This window comes from Tympanuchus pallidicinctus, unplaced genomic scaffold, assembly GCF_026119805.1.
Source record: "Tympanuchus pallidicinctus isolate F22 unplaced genomic scaffold, pur_lepc_1.0 scaffold15, whole genome shotgun sequence".
Classification (NCBI taxonomy): domain Eukaryota; kingdom Metazoa; phylum Chordata; class Aves; order Galliformes; family Phasianidae; genus Tympanuchus; species Tympanuchus pallidicinctus.
Genome location: NW_026294669.1, coordinates 5,761,817 through 5,779,408, shown reverse-complemented (window position 1 = coordinate 5,779,408; position 17,592 = coordinate 5,761,817). Strand labels below are relative to the sequence as shown.

The following is a 17,592-nucleotide window of genomic DNA, read 5'->3' as shown; positions in this document are numbered from 1 at the left end:
GCCATTTCCTATTCCACCCTTTGGAATAATAACCTGTGGCATGTACTGTGATTCCCAGCATATGATAATTTGGTATCCAGTTTCAATAGCTAGCCACATTGGATTTTCATTTCTTCTACAAGTTTTCTGGCAGAGAAAGCCTCATATAAGCATATTTTCACTACTGCCATTCATGGGAAGCTTTATCCTTGTAAAATTGAACCATTTGGCAACTTCCTGGAACAACATTTTTCTGCCTGCTACATTCCTTACCAATGTCCCCGTTAATTTGGGTCAGAGCAGGACTTTTTGTTCTAAAAGTAACTGATACATTTGTGCCTGAACTGAATTTGAACTGAAAATTTCCCCATAGTTATTTCTGATTGAAGTACAAAGTTCCTATTTCTGTTGTTGAAGGAAACAGTGATTGTTTAATACAGCAGCATACTGCAAAATGTTCTGAAAGATGGGAGTTACACCAAAAGTGCTTTGTCCAGAGGAGATAGAACTAAAGGTAAAATCAGCCATGGGAGGTTGGGTTGCCCGATGGACGAAGCATTAGCATTTCACCTAAGAAACTGGAGTTAAATTGGCTTGGGCAGTGTTTGTAAGGGAATAAGTTTGGTTTGTGCTGAATCTCCTCTGGACAATATGTCATGTTGGAGGGGCAGCATGCACTGTGTGTCATAAATCAGTGTGACAGCGGCTAACACCGAGACTGAACTTACTCTTGCTTGTCTTTGTCTTAGGAGCAGAAGAACACGGAGGATTGATGCCTTAGTTGTTCCTTGGCAGCAGATTTAATCTTGGTGCTTTTTTCCCCCTCCTTTTCTTATTTTAGAACATTTCTATTTCTTTTCCACAAAATGTTGTGGCGGAATTTGTTCTCAGTTTTAGGCTCACAGTCATTATGGAAGTTAAATACAGCGCTAACAGTTAAAATAAGCAGGTAGGTTTTATTTTAATTTGAACAAAGCAAAGAATATTCAGAATAAAAGGTGTTGGTCTGTCTTCACCTGAAGATGTGAGAACACAGCTATGTGGTATCATGAGTTTCATCCTATGTGAGTAGGTCTTCAGAAACAGTGAATTACAGAAGAGATATGGCTTTTCTTGTTTTTGGCAACTTAGAGGAGAAAAGGGAAACACCTTTCTCTTTTATAATGTCTTTGTGTGCAAAATTAAACTTCCAGAATAGTATTCTGTTGATTGCAAAGCAGTGTTTGCTGTAATAGAAGACACGAGCATGGAAATTTCTTTTGAAATAGATTCCAAGTCAAGTAATGAAATTAATTACAATAATGTAATGATTGTAATGTAATTTATGATTCTGTGGAACCTGACATTTAGTGATCTCAAAACTTTTTGAAGTAGCAGCACAACGAGATACTGGCATTACACAGGAGTGCATTAAGCAGGAGGCAGTGTCTGAGTGGGTCTCATACAGGCCTCTATAGTTTCTTGTTCTGGGCTTGCTCTTCTGTGGGTGCATCTCCAGCTTAGTGATTAAGATTCTGGTCATTTTTTCAGTTTTCTAGTGGGCAGCACCATCTTTTAGAAGGGCTGAATTTTCATATAAAATGAGAGAGGATTCTATTTGTCCTCAGTTTAAAGGCCACGTAAATTCAGCTGTTTGATTTTATTCCAAGAGCAAAGGGATTTCTTCAGGATGGTCTGACTCACCTGCATGCTGTGACTGCGTTCCGGCTTTCAGAGCAGAATGTTCCTACCTCTGTACTAAGTGTATGACTTCACAGATTCTGGCTCTTTTATGAATAAGAGACAGTAATTTGAAATGAAGTTGCCGTTCCAAAGGGAGAATGGACAAGAAGCTATATGCTGTTATCATCTGTCAGAGCTACCCAGAGAAGCCCAGCAATGCTCAGACACCTCTTGCATTATGATCCTGAAAATAACCCTGGTCTTGCCTTCATCAGTATTTAATATAGCTGTGTTGTTCCATGTACAGCAGTTATCATTGATTAATACTTAACAAGTGTTAACATTTTTTCCTAGTGCAGACGTTTCTTGTGGCCAGTTCCCAGAATTTATATCCATATCATGTGTAAAGTTGGCTTTGCTTTATGCAGGGTGGCTGATTGATAGGTTCAGGAATTGATTTTATTTTCTTTTTATGTTATTTAATTGGTTTCCTTCTCCAAGACAGCAGAATAAAAGTGAGAACTACCTTCTGTATTCCTCCTGATATCTCTTCACATAACTGCAAGGATTGTGCTGAGATTCCACCAGCTAAATGTGTGCATTTGAACTGCAAGCTGAATACATGAATCTCACATCTTTTTTTAGGTGACAGCATCAGGATCATCACCATTACCAAACTGCTAGCTGGAATATAAAGCACTTTGTGATTTTGGATTTTAAAGCCCAATTACAGCTTTCTGAGTGATTGCAGAGGCAACCCCCGTGTCAGGGAGGTCTGTTGTTTAGAAGAGCTGTTTTCCAGAAGTTGAAATTCATTCTGGTCACATGCAGGTCGGTTTGGGGAAAGAAAGAAGATATTGTCTTCGTTGTACAGCTGTGCAGGGCTGGCCCTGCCTCCTGGGGTGGCTGTTGTAGCAAACACTCCAAGAAAACAGCTGCACATACAGTTCTCTGGGAGAGCACAGCATGGAGCCTGTGTAAGATAGGGAGCATACGTGAACATTCCCAGTGAAGGATTTTATATCTGCTGGGGTGGAAGTGCCCTCAGGGCTGATGCCACGGGTGCACATGTTGAAGGAGCTTGGACACCTTCCTGCCCCTAGTCCCTGTTTCCAGCAGCCCCCGCAGATCCCATGGGGAGAGACAGTATCAGAAGGACATAAATTAACAGAGAGTGTCCAGAGGAGGGCTATGAAGATGGGGAAGGGTCTGGAGGGTAAGATGTGTGAGGAGCAACTGAGCTCCCTTGGTTTTTCACCCCTGGACAGAGGAGGCTGAGGAGGGGCATCATGGTGGCTGCAGCTCTCACAGGGAGCGGATGGGCAGGACTGACCTTATGGGTTCCTTTCAACCTGGAATATCCCTTGGTTCTGTGATGGTGTAAAGATTGTGACATCTTTCTGCTATAAATAAACATGTTGCAGGCTATAGCCACCCATAGAAAAACTGAAGACAAGTGGATTTTTGTATTAATGAAATGCAAATGGATACATTCTTCTGCATATAGATGTATATTCTGTCCTGTCTAATTTTATTTACTGCTTCTCACTTAAGGAGTGCATAAATCAGCAGTCCTGTGTAGTCTGTTGTGATATATTACTTAATTAAAGTTATGAAGGCTTTTAATCCTTTATATAATTAATATTATTTTTGAGTCAGCCATTTCCCATATTTTAACTTAACCAGGAAAGATGCATTATATTACAGAGAGAGCATTTTGTGAATCGTCGTGCTCACTAACAGATGTGGCACACAACACGTGTGTCAGATGCTCCAGATTAGGTTTGGAATTTGAACTCAGAACCAAACATAATTAAATGTTACTGCACCTAAGAAAGCTTATGTAGCACTGATTATAGTTTAATAGCAAGTATAGTCTATGTGTTTGTTAGAGTCATGGATTGGTTTTAAAGAGATTGAGACACAGTGTGGTTTCACAGTAAACATTTTAGCTACACTTTAATAATTTAAAAAGTATTCTTAAAATGGTTGTGTGTGTTCTAATGGAGTCTTAATTTAGTGTTCTGTATTAGTGCGATCATTGGGTGATTTATTTTTTTTTAGGTGGCAGGTTATGGTACTATTTTTCACTTAATTAAGGTCGTAGCTGACACGAATTTCTTTTCCATAAAAGTCAGCATTAAAGAACTGGGATACTATGAAAAATCATGTAATTTCTGTAGAGCAGAGATGGGTAGTTTGAGGAGTTCTGCAAAATCTGGGAAAAAAAAATACTAAGAGTGTTTTGAGTTGTGTGTTTCAGAGGAGTCGCCCAGCTGGAATTTTGCTGTGTTTTGCTCCCTCATTCTCAAATGTTATCTTTGTGCGTTGAAAGCATGTGCCACTTTCATCCTGAGAGCTCTGGGATTTCGAGGAAATGTTAGTATCCAAACCCTGGTATTACAGATTTCACATCAACTTTTTCATAACATTTGATGTCAGTTTGGATTTCATTGATGGCAAGGGTGTTTTGCAAAAATAGGAGTTTCCTATAGCTGGGAGTCAGCTGCCCTCTGTTGGTTGGTTCCGTTTTGCTGTAGTTTGTGTTTCTTGTGATGACTTTGGATGGATGGGGAAAGCTTCCCCTGGTTCCAGCTGCCAGTGCTGTGTTGAACATCACTGGGGTTCCTCCAGGAACACACCTCTGCTGTATGTGTGGTGTGTCTTTAATGAACTTCTCTTAACCTGACTTTGAATTCTGAATCTCCTTCTTTGAGAATACAATTATTATTAATTAGTATGAACTTTGGCAATTAAAAAAACTAGACTGAATGCTAGCTGTCAGCTCTGTTGGTCAATCTACATCAAGAATTTATTCTGACATCTGTTCAGTCTCGGTGTCCTTGACTCTAATAAGTTTGTTTTAAATTATGACTACTAAATAAAGATGAGAATTTTTCCTTCTCTAAGTGATATTAAGTGGTTCATGAACTTTCTAGTCAGGTGTAAGTATATTTTCATTAATGTTCCGAAAAGTCAGTGTGAAAGGAGTAATGTTGAAAAATAGTGAGGTTTGGCAGTCTCTTCTAAGTAAAGCTTTGAAAAGTAATGGAAGTCTAGTCAGATTCTTCTTTTAGAATGTCTTATTACTGGTGAAAATAATAAAGATGCATTTGCTAATGCTCTTAGGCAATGCAGTGTGTGATACATGGGACATGGGCTTTTCAGCCACTTGCAGTGATGTGCTGGGGCTCAAGCCTACAAAGTGTGAAACACCTTCGGCTTCCCTGATTTCCAGTGGGAATTCTGTGCATCTCCTACTTCAGCCAAGTCCTGATTGTGAGGAGCCCTGGGCTCCCAAGTCCACATTTTCACACAGTGTGGGTGTTCAGCTGACTTCCCTGAGGCACCTCAGAAAGTTGGGCTCGGTTTGGTGGGAGTGCTTAGCGATCAGTAGGTCTGACAAGCTGGCCTTTGTGAGTGTACACATTTCCAAAATGCCTTAAAATAAATCCAAGCTGTTCCTTTAATTTAAATTCAGTTTACCCACAAGTGGCCATCTGGAATATAGATTTGTGTGTGTAAATCATTCTCTTGGCAGCACAGTAGTAGTATCTTTGCTGCTATTAATGCGGTTTTTAAGGAATTTCTTCTTTGTAACCACAGATCTGGATCTGAATCAAAACACACAAGCCAAATTTTCACCCATCTTACATATACCCTCCTTTGTGAGAACTTCAATCCTAACTTTCAATCTAAACAGTAAATGCATATTTTAATGTAAATCTATGTCTAGGCCTATTTTGGTTAACATAATATGTATTTTTGATAATGCTCCAGTCTCAGCAAAACAGCACTTTAAATTTCATTTTGGTTCAGTGTGTCATTTAGTTAGAATTTGCTGTACAGGGTGTAGTGACATTGCTTTGCAGGAAGGCTCACATCTCATGCACACCTGCTGCATGGTGCAGCAATTTACTTCTGCAAGTGGCAAAAGGGAATGAGAGCTGATGCATGTTTGGAGAGTAACATTTGCAAATGCATGGACATTTGTTTTTTCCTTTCACGTGGCTTTCCCCCAACTAATAGCTGGTTGTAAAGCTGGATGGTAAATGAGCAGATTTATATTTGTTGGAACACAAACATCAACGAGTACTTTAGCAACTAGAGTAGCAATAGATATTCATTAGAAAATCCATTGGAGAAATCAATTATACTCTGAGTTTGTCTTGTTGAGAGAATGGAGGTACTTGGTCTGTGTGAAGCAGGTATTACTTGAGCGAGCAGCAGGTGGGCAGACAAAATGGGCTTATAGATAGTCTCACAGGTGAGTAAAATAATAAGAAAAGATTAATTTTCTATCCCTCGTGTTCCCAAAGCAACCATTGACAAAACAGGGAGTTTTTAAGAGTGAGAGATGGGAGACTCTATCTCGTGTACTACATACACAGCTGATCAGTCCCAAGGAAGAAAAGCGATGATTAACCTTGATCAGATTAAACATTTGCATATAAAAGAGGCTTTTCGTAATATTCATTTCAGGTCAGTGTTTGATAAATGACTCACAGATTTTCATCAGCGTTCTGGTGTCTTAATTTTTGTAGAGTAAACATCCTCTCTGGAGCTGTGTGCAAACAGCAGCATTTTCAGCACTGCAGCGTATCATGCAGGAAACCCTAAGTGCAGGTTGGATTTTCATGCTAACTACAGAAATTAAACCCAGCCAGAGGAGGAGAAATACTTTTTAAGCTTAATTTCCTTTCTTTTCCCCACCCTGTAGTAGTAATGTAGCATACCACATTGTGATGGCTGTATTGCTCCAACCAAATGTTAGCCCTGTCATCGCTGGCCAAATTCCCATTGTTTAATTAAGTAAAGGCAAATTCCAATTAACTTTGAAGGCACTCATGGCTGGCCCTGCTTTTGTAGAAAGCAATGTTCATGAACTCAGGGCTTCCCTGTTGTCCTTGTGTTTGGTGGAGGTGGACCCTTTGATCCAAGCCATACATAACAGCCATTGAGTGGCCTCCCTGTAGAATGGACACTTGTTCCACATCCTGCCCTCGCAGGCATTTTGCTGGATCATGCTCTAGTTGCAGACTGCATAACAGATGAAGTTTGACTCTAAAAACAGAAGGGTAGTTTTTTGGCTCACATGGGTGTTTATCAATGGAGTTAAGAATGAAAGGGAGCAATCAGTCTCCACATGCTTCCCTGAAATTGGTCCAGCAGCATTAGCAGCACTATTGCAACATGTTTGAAATGGTGAAATAGGGAACACTTGTTACTTTAAAAAGATTGTGGCAGTTGTGAGAAGAAGAATACAAAAGTTTGGAGCGTGTCAAAGTCAGGCACGTGTAAAATGCTGCCTGATTGTATTGCAGGCACCTAAGGACAGGGTGCTTCCCTGCTTTCCAAGACAGCCACAGCAAATGAGTGAACCCAGAGATATTGTAACTCTATTCACTGTCTCATGCAAGTGTTGTCAGGGGTCTGTGCTTTACGTTTCAGCTGTTTGATTAAATTGAAGTTAGGTTCAGACGTATCCCTTCATTAGGTTCAGTGGTAGAAACTTTATTTTAGTTTTTTAATTGAGGTATGTAGTTTGGAGTGTGTAAGTTAAATGCTTAGAAAAGGCCTCCACTTCTTGGTGTTACTAGGCAAAACTTGCTGTCTTTTATTGTTACATTTCATGTGTATAAGGTTAATGAAATTACAAAAAGTAATTAAAGAAAAAACTAATGAAATGAAGAAAAATCTAATTTTATAATTGATGATTTTAATTATTTTAAACAGTTTGCAAGAGGAATGGAGGGGAATTCTTCCTTTAAATAATAACTTCCCCCCCTGTTTCCACTAAATTAAAATGATTAATACTCCTAACAACAGTATGGAAGGCAGGCAGCCTTGCTGGGGGCCTGAGCTGCAGCTGTGCTGGCTCCTGGCACTCAGTGCTGCACTGCTGGGAAGGGAGGAAGCATTTTTGGCCTAGAGGCAGTTACAAAGAACAGGTATCCTTTTTAGAATTGCATTTTGGAACAAGCTGAGAAAAAAGAAAAAAAAAAAAAAAGGATTATTTTAATCATTTTACATTAGTCATTGCTTAAGTCAGTTTATCTTTTCTTTGATATCACAGAACTACCTAAACCCAGTTGTTAAGTGCTAAAGACAAAACCCGATTCATTACCTCCTCCTAGCCAAAGGTCAAATTTTCAGTGGTCTGGAATTTAATTTGCATTTAATTCAAGGTTTCATCAAGATAATTGTCTGTTTGGTTCACTCCTCTAATTGAACGTTTGCAAGAAAATTAATGTCTGATCACCCCTGGGAGAGGGGAGGTGCAGCACTGTTGCACTGCAGTTTTCCAGCTTCACCTAGGAAAAGCATCCTGTTTTCATGGGACACGGAGCTCCTTTCTCTGCCATAGTCACAGAAGTTGCAGGCTGTATTGGCAGCTGAAAACATTATTGTAGTCTGCCTTGGCATTAAGCAGACTGTCTGCATTACTCCAGTGAAAAGTCTGATCCAACCTCTCTTATTTAACAACCTTGTCATTCCCAGGCTGAATGGATGGGTGTTTTTTCTGCCTTGTCTCTGCTGAAGTTTCCATTAGTAGCAATAGCTCTGCTCTCTGGTATTTTACTGCCCTCCAGGTGTTTTGGGGAGAAAACAGCTCTCTTCTCTCATCATCAGATCCATCCCTTGCAGCTCACGGTCTCCAGACACCAAAGCCTTCCAGCCTCTTCTGAAGGTGGGATCTTCGTTCTCACAACCCAATATTTCTCTTCTGCAGTTGTTTCTGCCTGCATGTGAGAAAGCAAGTGCACAGATCTGCACGTAGTGCACAACTGAGGATCTTAGCAGGGTTTGTGAATCATTGGTAATTGCATCCTGTGTTGTAGGGAAATTCTAAGAGAATGCCTTCCTGCCCTGCATTTTCTTTTTCATTTTGTGGCCATGTCACAAACTGTTACCTGGATGCATTTTCCTCAGGCTGACCTCCGAGGGTGTAGCAGATTTTGTTGTTGCTATTAGTCCCCAAACACACAATATTTGTAGTGAATCACAGCCTCTCTCTGCTGCCCAATCCATGCATCGCATGGCCCTTCTTTTCACACTGTCCCAGATCTCTCTGTCTAAAGATGGCACTTAGCTTCATCAGTAAAGTGTCAGCAGGACTGTAGCTGTTTGTGTGCTGGTGTACTTGGTGAAATATTAAGATTGGCTTTAAGACCAGTCCTTTGGCAGTGATGCTAATAACTTCCCTGCAGCCCGACATTTCCCATTTAATATCACTGCTACTCTCCTACCTCTAGCACTGTCATGCCAAGTTAAATTTTTTGTACTAATCCCCATCTTCTTCAATTTAAGTGCTGTAGTAAGCTTTGCTAAAATCAGGCAGCTGAGACCTGTTTCATTTCCTTTGTCCAGAAAGGAAGTTTTCTTCTCTAAGAACGGTATCAGATTAGTCTTCTGTGCCTCACCTGCATTAAACCCAGGTGGTATTTTTCCCCACGTTCTCTCAGCTTCACTGACTTTTATTATTCCTTCCTTAAAAATTGCTCTAAAGTCTCGCTACTGCTAAGGGTAGAATGAAGGATTTTAGTTGCTCTGATATATTTTTTTTTCGGTATGGATAGAACATTTATTACTTTTGATCACATGATACCATTCTTGTCTCACTTGATTTATTGAAACTAGCTGCCCCATGGGAATTCTTATATGCCAGATCTTTCACAAATCTTCATGGAAATTGCTTAGTACTTGTACACATTTGGGCTCTTGAGATATACTTTCATCATGACTGGGGTAGTTTCTACGTGGTTATCATCATTGACTATCATGAGAATTGAAGCATGTATTCGTGTAATTTGGAGTTGCATACTGTCTAATCTGTACTCCATCTTCACTATGTGGTAGTTTCACTTCTTTGCAGGTCATCTCTTCGTGCAGCCAACACAGCTTTTGTTGCATGTGTTCGTATTTTCTGGGTTGGTTTTTGATAACTACTGCTTGCTGAGTTTTGATGCTTTCTTCAGCTCCATGTGAATGCTCTTATCCCTGCTGGACTATCTCTGTCCATTCATCTGATTGACTGGTGAGGCCTGGCACACTGCCCTCTAGCTTTTTCTTACTTGAAATATGAGTCCCTGTAAGTATTGGCATCTTTGACTTGAAAAATGTCTGCCATCTTCTCCAGGCAGATCATTCAACCTCTTTTAGCTAACTTCCCCTGCTGGCTCCCTCTCTGTGTACAAGTTTCCTTTGGAAGCCAAGATGTGTGATGGAAAATGCCTTTTCTAAGAAGTCTACATTCTGCTGTGATACCTTTGCTTCAGAATCAGCGTATGAACACATACTTCAATTTTCTTTCTAGAACCAGTAATTTTATTCCTCTTTTTTTTAATCAAAAATGAAACTGAAATCCACCACCTTCTAGTTTTAGTTAACACTGAATTAACTTGTCAGTAACTGCTTTTAGGATAATTTTGAATTTAATGTAATTAGCAGCTTTTGTTCTCCAGTAAATGAGTAATCTTGTTAGTACATGTATCTGTAATAACACGGTTTATGATACAGGTCTGTGTCATGTTCCCCACCAGCGTCATCACAATGGAATCATCGTCCTTAGACAAGAGACGATTTTCAAGCCATGTGTCATCTTGCATTTTTGTCCTTTTGGAAGAATCTGTTCTTTCGTATGAGACTTGTTGAGGTGGAGTCATCAAGAGAAAGTGCAGAGCAGTTCCTCTTTGGTAACAACGAGAATCCCAACACTGTGTCTAGGGCTTCTCAAACCCTGCCTTCTCCTTTTTCTCCTTTGTCTGGGAAGAGATTGAGAGAGGAGTTTTAGGTTTCATGTCATTTAGTGATGTTCATTTGGATGACCTGCAGAACTCTTGGTATCATCCAAAACTTCCACCAGTAAATGTTAACACCTCTCTCTGTCATCATGTATTCCTTCTGCCGCGCGTTTGCTTATACTCAATATTCAACCTTTCCACTCTTTAGCCTTAAATTATACATAAGTTTAAGAATTCAGCTGCACATATCATCGTGTGGAAATGTAGAGATGTTGGCAATTGTTGTTTGATGAGAGAGGTTTTTCACCCTGTAATTAAATAAGCTCTGTGAATGTTAGTTCACATGAAAAATAAATAAGAATGCGTGATACCAGCCAGGAGGTCATAGATAAAATGAGGCACTAGTGTACTATGGGAAAAGGAACTTTACAAGTTAATGGTCTGGGTGCTATTACTGGATATAGTTACAGCAAACAAGAAGAAATAGGTGATGATTTTTATTAGCATAGGAAAGTTTGAGAATAACTGGTTTATCCTGTTTGCCCCCTCGAAATGTTCGCCTTCAGGCATGCTATCTGTGAGTTCAGACAATTAAGATATAGACCCAACAAAATAGTTTGCTAAAAGGTCTTCATTTATAAATAGGCAAATCTGGGAAGAAGGATCTGTTTTGAAACACTGTGGTCATTTTTTTTCCCATTTAGCCCTCAAGGTGCAGAACATTGGGAAGTCAGGCTTTGCAGACTTGTTTGGGAATGTGTGGCCACAGAGTAGTACAGAATGGCCAACGTCATGGAAGAGTCTCTATTCTGTCTTTGTGTGTCTCAAGTGCACTCAACTGGCGAGTTATCTGCAGCTGAAATGGTGGTCCTGACTGCATATTTGTCTCCAGGTCTCCTACCTCAGGTGCTCATTTTACAATCCTAGTCACTTGGTGTTCAGTAAGTACTCTGTTAGACTAAACTTTAGCTGTGCTCAGGAGGGCTTCATTGCTAAATAGCAATGACATTCACGAAGTGCGTGCTCCATAATGGATAGCAAGTTTGAAGCAGGAGAGACCATGCTTATGAAGATCTTTCTAAACTGTAGATGTGCTTCCTAACAGATGAGAAAATCCAATCAGGTCAGATTGGTTTATCTAGAAGACTAATGAGCGTGAAGTCTAAGTAAAGACTGCCACATTGGGTTCATTTCTTCTAGTCTGGTTTGGGCTGAAAAGAGGCCATTTGTATGATATGTGATGATCACAGCTTTTTAAAAAGAATAGTTTTGGTCCCAGTACAAATATCATAAGTATCCAGATCCCCTGAACAACTGCATTCTCTTCTCCTTCTTAATTTGCAATTCTTTTTATTCTTCCTGACTTTTCCAAATTAGTGCAGTGTTCCTCTGTTAGTCACATAAAATGTTTTTTTTTTCCTGTGCATCAGCTGCTACAAATAGCCCAAACACATCAGCATAACACAGAAGGGGATAATAGGCTAAATTATCCTTAAGCAGTTGTGGTTGTAACTGTTTCATGTCTTATCGTGCTATGTAAATTTGGTTCTTCGCTGGGTCCCACAGACATATCTTTATTTTGACTACTGGAAGGCACAGTAGGATAAATGGATTAAAGAAGGGAACTAGCTCTTAGCACTATTTCTCATCTGTTTTATGGTAATGCTTTCGCTGAGGTAGTTGCTGTGTATACACATAAAACAGATCTGCTCTCCAAAAGCAGTTTCCTATTAGATTCAACCAAATGTAAAAATAAATAAAATCACAGAACAGTAGGAAAGGATCAAAAAGTAGAGAAAAGAGTGATAGTGCTGAAAGAGTTTGGTCATACAGGTTAACAATAGTAGGAATAATGTGATAGTTACAGTATTTTAGCAATGTTATTTTTGTAATAGCAAGTATGAAAAGCAGCAGCAAAATTGAGGAGAATGATACAACCTAGTTGCCATGTCTGGCTGCCTTTAGGAGGAGAAGTGAGCCTTACAGTAGAAGTGGATCTTGAGAAACTACTAAAAGCTGGAATGGGGGATGATATTTCATATTAATTCCATTTAAGTATTCCAGGGAGGGCAACATAAAGAGAAGTATGAGAGAAGTTCAGTCATGAGTGCTCTGTGCTGGTGTCATTGACAGAGCGAAGTGGGGACAACTGAAGTGAGAGCAAGAGGGCTAAAATAATGTGTTGGCTGGAGAGCAACACTTCAGATATGACAGCGTAAGTGCTAGTTTAAAATGGAAGTTGAAGCCATGGGGGAGATAAAATTAGCCACAGACAAGATAGGAAGAAAGAAAAGCAGGAGAGCTGAGAGATGGCTCTCCAGTGCCCCATAAAAAGGAGGATAAGTGGAGGGAGCAAACTTATGAAAGGCATAGCAAAGAGTCAGCTAGCTCCCGTTTAGTCTTTCTTTGGTGCAATATATATAAAATAACTTGTGACATCTTTGAATTAGAGACCAGCTATTTGTTTCTTGTTTGTACATCAAGCTTTTGACACCACACAGGGATCCCCAGTAAATTTCTGGCAGGAGCAATGCATCTGGAGGCGGGTCGTGCACATCCTTCTGCCTCGTCAGCCAATCTAGGACTAATTTTGGGTGGCACCTGGTGGCTGCTGGTGCAGTTCCCATGCTGGAGTGTGCTCTGGCAGGCAATGATGCACTCCTCCTGCCTTAACAGACAGAAATTCCTTTTTGAGAAATGTTTACAAGGAGGCAGGAAGAAAAAAGTTACCATCTTTCAGATGTGGGTGGGAAATTGTGGCATTCCCTGAGCTGGGCAAGTTTCATGTAAGAATGGGTACACCCTTCCTACAGCTGTCCCAAATCTATGCCCACTAAAATACAGTGGTTCCCCTCCTTTCACCTTCACCTCCTGAGCCTCTTCTGGCTGTTGTTGGGCTCTGTGCCCTCTCTAGGGTCTCTCTGCTGCTGCCACCAAATTCAATTTTGCAGCCTGCAGGGCTGGACCAAAATAACACATTCAGTTTTGCCTACATTACTGAGTAGCCTTGGGCTGGCTCTGAAGGCAGATGGGTATTTAATTTGACATTTGTGCCTCTGCAGATCTCTGTAAGCTGGAGAGGCAGCTCTAGCGCTGTTGCAGGGGCCAGCTCATGCAGGTGAGCAATTGCCAGTGGAGGAATAATCTTCTGAAGAACAGTAATATGTCAGGTTATACTCCTGACTTCTCTCTATGGGATGATACAGCTCAAGAAAATTAAACCTAAGAGATAATTTGGCAACAGTCTTATTTTAAATACTGATTAATGACTATTGCTTTAGCTTTAATGCTGCTTCTGCTCCACTCATGTGATGTTTTAATATGGCAGTGGAATTATGATTAGTGCATTTAAGTTTTTAATGTTCAGATAGTTAAAATGCCCCCATAATAATCGCTGCCTTTAATACTCAGCAAAACTATTATAGAGATATAATTGCCCTTTAGTGTTGAAAGGAAGAAACCAGGATCCTAACACGATCTTGAATGCCTCTTTTCTGGTAGCTTAAATCAAATCCTTAAATTTGAAAGTCCTTGGCAGCAAGTTTTAGGAACTTTAATTAAAAAAGAAGTTTTCCATAAATAAATCAAAGCTGAAAGACTAGAGATGGAGGTAGAGGAGATAGTTCAATAACTGCAATATAAAGTGCAGGAGAAGGTACAGTAGGATATGTCCTGGAAATAACAATTTAAAGCATCCAAATCAAAAACCAAGTTCATATGCAGAAGTCTGTAATCCAAACTGTACCTGCCCAGCATACAAAGTAGCTCGAAGGTCTGTAATTGTTATTCTCTCATCATTAAAATGTTCTAGATCCAGTTCTGCAATATCTCACACTTCTGGGAGCAAGGAGTGATTTTCTAATAGAATTCTAATAGAATTACAGGAAAGCAATAAAAATGGGAGCAGCTCCAGCTCTGTGAATTTGGCTGATACTCGGCAGAAACAAGGAATGTGTTTCTGATTTTCCCTCCTCCTGCCTTGGAAGCGCTGTCTTCCACTCAGCAGTTAGTGTACATCTCACCCAGCCTGTAATTCTGCTGCTTTCTGTTTTCTGTATCAGGAAAAAAAAAGTATTCTATGATTTTGTAAGGTGTGTAAGAGTCAAAAGAGCTTGAACTCAAACCTCTCCTTGAAAAGCAGAGTCCCCTCTGCTCCTCTGCAGAACGGCTGTAAGGCACAGCAAAGCCCCTCTGCGTTTGGAGTTGCTGAACTCACCGCCTGGCAATTTGTTGGAGAGAATTTTTACATACAGCTGCCTCTTGCAGGAATCTCGGCTCTCCACCCAGCTCTGCCCCTGCTTGGCTGCAGCAGCACACTGAACTTTCTACCTACAGAAGTGTTCCTTAATGATTATTGTCCTTTCTTGGTGTCATTTTTTTCCTGATGATTTCACTGACCTTGTCCATGTGTTGGAACACCACGAGTAATAAAGACCCTTTCCCTGTATGAGACCTTCAGCTGTCAGTCCCTCTTTCTTCTGCCCTTCCTTCTCCATTTACTAGAAATAATGCTAAATACAGATGATTGATGGCCCTCATTATCTTCCTGGCATGGTGTTTCTCACTCTCAGGATGAACCCTGGGACGCCACAAGTTAAATAAGAATTAAGCAAAAGCTAAGCACCTGATTTACCACTGACATAGGGCTGGCTCCCTATATATGTAGGAACTCCTGTCCCGAGGCTGCTTAGCAGCTCCTAACTCTCCCTGGTGTCTTAGGTAAGACTGAGAAATGGTGATAGCTGAGTAGTTTGCTCTCCGTGCAATCTACTGTGTGCATTTTCCAGTGCTGATAGAAGCAACTGCATTGAACTCATTGTTGGCAGTAACGTACAGGACTCATAATGTATGAGACTGAAGTGCTGAGCATGACAGGGTTAGAAGAAAAGCTGCACCATCTTGAAAGGAAGTGAATTCTTGTGCAGAATAGCTGCTGCACTGCTAGGTGCCATTACAAAGCCAGGCATGTTGAATGGCTTAACCTGAAGGGTAGTGTAAGCTGGAGGTTATGTGGAGAGAAGAAAAGACACTGTGGAGATATTCCTATCACTGTGAGACTGACAGACTGGCATAGCCAACAGAAGGTGGTGGGATGTCTATAGCAAGCCTTACCTAGAATCTAAATTACAGTGTTTTAATACTTCCTGTTTTATTGTTATGATCCATGAACTTATTAATGTATTTTAAGAATGAATGAAAGTGTCATACGAGAATAAAAATAGAGGGTAGGTGGAGAGCCTGAACACCTGGTAAATGTTCTTTCCTATTCTTATTAATCACAATTCTGATGGCTTTCTTTTTCCTTCTTGCTTTATTACTTTTAGGAAAATGAAACTGCAACTTAGCATTAAGCTGATTTTGGAAAGAACTGTCTGCATGCTCCTTCTCTTGCAGAGTTGGTTTGATCTCTGAAATGCAGGTTTTTGCATTAATGCAGGAACCTTTTTTTTTTTTTTTAACATTTATCTTCAATAGTGAGTTGCAGTGCAGCAATCTCTTCTATAAAGATGTGTCCTTAGAGGGTTTGACAGTGTTTGTGGCCAAAACCATCTTTTCTGAGCCATTTAGACAGCAGTTTGGGTTTTTTGAAGAAGTACAATGCAATCTTTACTGGCCAAATGTCTTACCTGTAATGAGAGCAGCTGTTTTCTCCTATTTTTGTATCCAGGGGCTTCTTGTGTTTTTGGCAGAAATACACATGACAGAATTTATTTTCTTGCATCCAAATGCAGCTTTCAGTTATTGCCAACACACAAAAATTTGGGAATGTATTGAGTAATTATGTCTGAATTCTTTCTTCATAGGCAGTCTGTAGGAAATAAACTGGATTCTGGGAAGAATCCTCCTGGAGGCATCCAAATATAGTTTGACCATTTTCTCCTGTGTTGAAATATGTCAGCGTGATGCCTGGGAAATCAGTGTCTTCCATTAGTGCAAAGGTAAATCTCAGGCAGGTGGCTGACCCAACTGTAATTGCACTGGATCTGCTGCAGTCATCGGTGGCTCTTTTGTGTGTCTCTCCCACACCATCATCACTATTTCCTTTAACTTTTACAACACTGTGCTGTCAAACTCATAAATGCTTTTTTTTCTTTAAAAAAAAAAAAAAAAAATCTCTGAGGGCTAAACTTCTAGCTGACGTTCTGATAGATTTTTTACAGAAATGCCTACAGAGCACATTCTTGGCAGGAGTTCTCGGTCCCGGCCAATTAGCAGAGCTTGTGGTAGGTGTCTCCTGGAGGCTGCACACAGAGAAGTCCACCCAGCATGGTGAATTAACAGTCACAACCGGGTGATGTTTAGTTGTTAATCACTGGCTCCTCCATAGGTCGGTCTTTTGGAATCCTTTTCTCCTGCCTCTGAAGTTACAGCACTGGGACCATACTGATAATGCACATGACTGTGTGCATCACGATCATCTGACACTGTGAGTCATTTGTGAGGCTGGTGTTTTGAACCCAAATTACTCATACATAGGGAATGCCTTTGCTGTACATATCATTATCCCCGTGAGCAGATAGGAGCTTAAAACACTTAGAAAAGCAGCTCTTTGGGTATGTGTTCACCATGCATAGCAGTATTTGTTCTAGGCTGATTCTTGCAGTTGTTGGGAGAAGGTTTACAGACCACCATCCTTCTGCTCCCCTGAGCACTGCAGTAGCTGCAGCTGTCTACATAGCTGCAGCTCAGGAAAAGCAAGGGTTTTTGTAAGCCAGCTGCAGCATGATGTCTGGGAGCAAACTGTTAGCTTGGAGACTGTCATTTCTTGTTCAAGCTGGAGTTCAAATAGTTGTGAGTGGCCACACAAATTCAAACTCCATTTAGTGAAACTTGCTGCTAAGAACTGTTGTCCTCAGAGGATCTCTTAAAATGCCATATGAAGGAACACTGAGGTGTAGGTTAGAATGTTTCTTTCAACCTTTGGACTTCTTGTACCTTCTGGAAATTGGACACTTAAAACATCAGATTAATGAATTGGTTTTTTTAGCTCTGATTCCAGAAGTGTTTTAGGTTGAATATTAAGGAGAAAAGAGCTCTGTAAGATGAAATAATATCCCAGGTAACCTGATGAAATCCCTATAAATAACTGTTTGAAAATAAGACTTTATTATACTGAAAGTAATACTGTATTGAACTAGTAGCAAAGTTATATTGACTTTGCTCAAGAATGTTTTATCTCTGGTGTTTGTGATTCTAAGCTGTGCAT

The 17,592-nt window shown here is 40.3% G+C and overlaps 1 protein-coding gene across 5 annotated transcripts in view; it reads left to right on the top strand.

Moving 5' to 3' along the window:
- Nucleotides 1-17,592, top strand: part of THSD7B (thrombospondin type 1 domain containing 7B) — a 293,426-nt gene that overhangs the window by 225,847 nt on the left and 49,987 nt on the right. The gene's annotated exons all lie outside the window — the stretch shown is intronic.